Genomic DNA, 5,000 nt, shown 5'->3' on the forward strand with positions numbered 1-5,000 from the left:
ATATATATATATATATATATATATACATATATATATATGCACATACATATATATATATATATATATATACATATATATATATGCATGTATATATATACAGTATATATATATATATATATATGTATATATATATATATATATATATGTGTGTGTGTGTGTGTGTGTGTGTGTATGCGTGTGTGTGTGTATTATGAATTAATGGGAATTCCAATGATGCATTGGTTAAAAAGAGGCTGGTCCTAACCGAATCTAGACGGTATAGTTCTTCCAGCCATCGCATAGAGACCTATAAAAGTTTTGACTTCCATGTTTTAACCTATTTTTTAGTCATGTCTAGACCAAGTCCCACCCACTAAATTTAGCCCAAGTTTAATTTTTGTCATTATTATTGATATAACCTAGTGTAACCGTGTTTTTAAAACTGTGTTAACCATAATTTAAAAAGTTGACAGGTCGTATGCAAGGAATCCTCTACCATGAAATTATTCAACTGGTATGTAATAAACGTTAGCAGTGTGCTTAATCACTTCGTGAACATTCTTTATCCTATAAATCAGTGGTTCCTAACCTGGGGGAAATTTTCCCCTGGGGGGAAATTTGAAGCTAACAAGGGTGAAATAATTACACTACCTACTAACTAAAAAAAAATATCAGGTAACAAAGCTAGCCCTGATATTGATACACTGGTGCACAAGGAGCAGCCTCAACCTTCTCACTAGTTCAATTTTGAAGTAGAAGAATACACAAAAGTCCTTTTATTTTGCTAATAGCCGCTCTCCATATACTGATAAACAAATACTTACAGAGTAAAATGGATATAGAGCGGTTAGTAACAACTAACCTCATAGCTCTATGGCTATGAGGTTAGTTTTTACTAACCGCTCTCTATACATTTTACTCTGTAACTATTTGTTTATCAGTATATTTGTATAATGGAAAAATAAATTAGTAAGTCGTCACAGTGTGTTTCAACTACTCTTTCCCTCATACACATGAAGGGGGAAATCTGGAGGGTTGCACTGGGTGAAGGGGGGAAATGACTGGAAAAAGGTTACGAACCACTGCTATAAATGATGCAGGCAATTAAATCCATAGCCATGAGTGAATGGAATTAAAAACTATAAAAAAAAATTGATTTCACCGCATACATATATATTGCAAACGTTTTGACACTTCAAATGTCATCATCAGTGCTACCTAAACTAAAGCTAAAATAACAATACTATTTCGAATAAAGACTACATAAAATAAGTAAAAAATTATTTAAAAAACACATAAACATTTATTAAAAATAACGTCTGTTACGTAGAAGGGGACAACAGAGGTAATGCAACTGAGGTCAGTCGTAAAATATTTCATGTGAAGATATTTTAAAATTCTTCAGTCACTTACTATAATATATGGATGCTTAGGTAGGAAGTTCTATTAACCATAATAATTACCTGGAACAGAGATGATCAAGTGTTAGTAATTATTTCTCAGCTGATCCCATCTTCGTCGATGTGTGCTTGATGGATAATAATACGTTGGTATTATAAAATACGTCTTTAATGTATAAAAGACTACATTATGAACTTCACTTTGTGACAGCTGACTCTCAAGTGCACATGGAGCGTCTTACACAAATCTCATAAACCAAAACATTGCTAAACAAAAGAGCATCGCTCTGAAAAGACTTAAATCCTACTCTAGTACAAATCATAAAGAATCCTATCTTATCTGAGGTAACCAACAAATGTTTGAATCCTAATACCAAAACAAATCATTACTCTTACGTATAAAGCATAACATGTCTTATTCATGCAATATGATGCAATGTTGCGCAATACCTGAAACACTTGAAATAATATAGTACATTGTTACAATAATACATAACAGTCTCCTCCCCCTTAACTTGACATTGTAAAAATATTCATAATTCTAATCTCTCAGGGGGCTTTCCTCTGTTAATCCTATTAGGAAGCACTTTAACCTCATCTTGTACTGGTACATGAATTGGTTCTGAATCTACATTGGATGTTGGACCATCTTGGTTAATACTTGACTCATTTGATCCAACTACTTCTTTAAGTTTCTCATCTCTAACATTCACATGCTCTACTGTCTTTCTGTTTAACGGCTGTAATTGATCAACATGACGTTTTACAACATTATCACCAACACGAACATCATAATGTAAATTTCCTATCTCTCTTACAATCTCTCCTGGTACCCACTTCTCTGGAGTGTTGTACGATCTTACCATGACATCAGACAAAGGTAAAAAATGTCTTACATTAGGAAGCTTTGCTACTTGTTTATACCCTTTATCTTCTAAATCACTTTGCAAACTTGGATACAACAAATCTAACTTACACCTTATCCTCCTTCCCATTAACAAATTTGAGGGTGCCACGCCTGTTGTGCTGTGCGGCGTTGTTCTATAAGACAATAAAAATTTTGACACATGCAAAAATATATTACTTGAATTTGCTCTTTTACACTTCATATTGTGTTTAAACATTTGGACAAATCTTTCAGCCTCTCTATTAGTAGATGGATGATATGTACCTGAAAATGTATGCTTTATACCATTGACATTACAAAATTCTTTAAACTCTTGTGAGGTAAACTGTGGACCATTATCTGTAACAATTCTTTCTGGAATACCATGCGTTGAAAAAATTTGCATTAACTCTTTAATTGTGGCGTAAGACGTTGTCGTCTTCATTGGGATAATTTCTGGCCACTTACTGTAAGCATCTACTACTATCAAAAACAAATAATTCAAAAAAGGACCTGCAAAATCTATATGCACTCTTTGCCATGGATACCTGGGTAACTCCCACGGGTGCATTCTAGCAAATTGAGGATTGTTTTGTTGCATAACACAATTCATACAATTCTTTATATAACATTCCACATCTTATCTACACCTGGCCACCATACAAAAGTTCTCGCAATTGACTTTGATCTTACAATACCTTGGTGATCAGCATGTATTTCAGACAAAACCTTATTTCTCAGTGAATTAGGAATAACTACCCTGGAACCTCTCATCACTATTCCTTGTGTCACACTCAGTTCATACCATATATCCTTATACGGTTTACAATTTTCCTCCTTTCCACATAAGTCCCTACCTGTCATTAAACTCTCCAAAACCTTACTAAGTACTGGGTCTTGCTTGGTACTGTGTGCTACATCTTTTGCAGTTATTGGTACATTATATACTGAAATTAATAAAACACTGTCATCATACTCCTCTGGAGCTTTGTCTACGGGTAATCTGGATAAAGCATCTGCATTACCCATATTCGATGTTGGACGGTATTCTATATCATAGTGGTACGCTGCTAACGTAACTGCCCAACGTTGTAGTCTTGCAGCTACCAACGTAGGTAAACTTGCTTTTGGACCCAATATTGCTAATAAAGGTTTATGATCTGTAACAAGTGTGAACCTTTTCCTACCATAAAGATACATAAGGAATTTTTTAACTCCATAAACTAATGCTAAACCTTCCTTTTCTATTTGAGAGTAATTCCTTTCTGCCTTGTTCAATACTCTAGAAGTGAATGCAATTGGTTTTTCTGTTCCATCTGGCATTACATGAGATAATACTGCACCTAAACCTATGTTTGATGCATCACAAACTAATTTAACTGGTAAATCCATTCGATAATGTACTAAGAATGTAGGTGATGTTATTTCCTGCTTGATTCTTTCAAAAGATTCCTGACACTCTTTTGTCCACTTCCATTCTACACCCTTGTTCAACAGATTATACAATGGATGTGTAATTGTAGACAAATTCTGAATGAAATTCCCATAAAATGTTACTAAACCTAGAAATGATTGTAATTCCTTAACATTTTCTGGCACTTTTGTTGATTGTACAGCTTTAATCTTCTCTTTAGTTTTGTGAATACCCTTGCCATTTATTACAAAACCTAAGTATTCCACTGAATCAACTTCTAAAATACATTTGTTCTTATTTACTCTAATATTATGTTCCTTCAACTTCTTCAGAACTGTTCGCAATCTTTCTCTATGTTCTCTTGTGTCTTTACCTGCAATTAAAATATCATCTATAAAAATGAATACTCCTTGCATTCCTGAAAAAATCTTATCCATAATTTGTTGCCATATAGCTGGACTACTTGCAACTCCATAAGGTAATCTCTTTGGCCTAAACAAACCTAAGGATGTATTTACTGTACATAATTCTTGTGAAGTTTCATCCATGGGAAGCTGTTGAAATGCTTGTCTTAAATCTAATTTAGAAAAAACACTGCATCCCGACATAGTTGCAAACATGTCTTTCGGATTTGGTAAGAGATGTTGAGCTACTTGCAGTTGTGGATTTAACGTTACTTTGTAATCTCCACATAACCTAACCTGTCCACTTTCCTTCACAATAGGAACTAATGGTGTAGCCCAATCTGAATATGGGACCTTTTCCCAAGAACCTTAACTTTCTAATCTCTTGATTTCTGTTTCAACTGCACTTTTCAATGCATACGGTACTGGTCTCGGAGCAAAAAATCTAGGAGAACTGTCAGGTTTCAAAACTAAAATTGCCTTTGCGTTCTTTACTGTACCTATTTTATCTTCAAATACGTCTTGAAACTCTGATAGGATATCATTCATAGACATTTCATTTTTGTTTTCATCTTGTCTACCTGCAACCTTCAAAATACTAGGCCAATCTAACTTCAAATAATGTAGCCAATCTAAACCTAGCAAAGTTTGTCCATTACCTTTTACTACTGTTAATGGCATTCTCTCTAATTTTTGTTCTTTGTACTGTACTTCTACGTTCGAAGCACCTATTACCTGAATATCAAAACCATTATAACTTTTCAAAACTCTATTTGTACCTTCTAAAAACAAATTAGGAATGCCTTTAGCCATTTTCTCAGACATAATTGATACATCGGCTGCTGTGTCAACTTGCATCAAAATTGGTTTACCATTTATGATTACTTCTACCATGATATGTTTCTTTGCACCTTTGT

Source organism: Palaemon carinicauda, chromosome 31 (genome assembly GCF_036898095.1).
Source record: "Palaemon carinicauda isolate YSFRI2023 chromosome 31, ASM3689809v2, whole genome shotgun sequence".
NCBI lineage: Eukaryota > Metazoa > Arthropoda > Malacostraca > Decapoda > Palaemonidae > Palaemon > Palaemon carinicauda.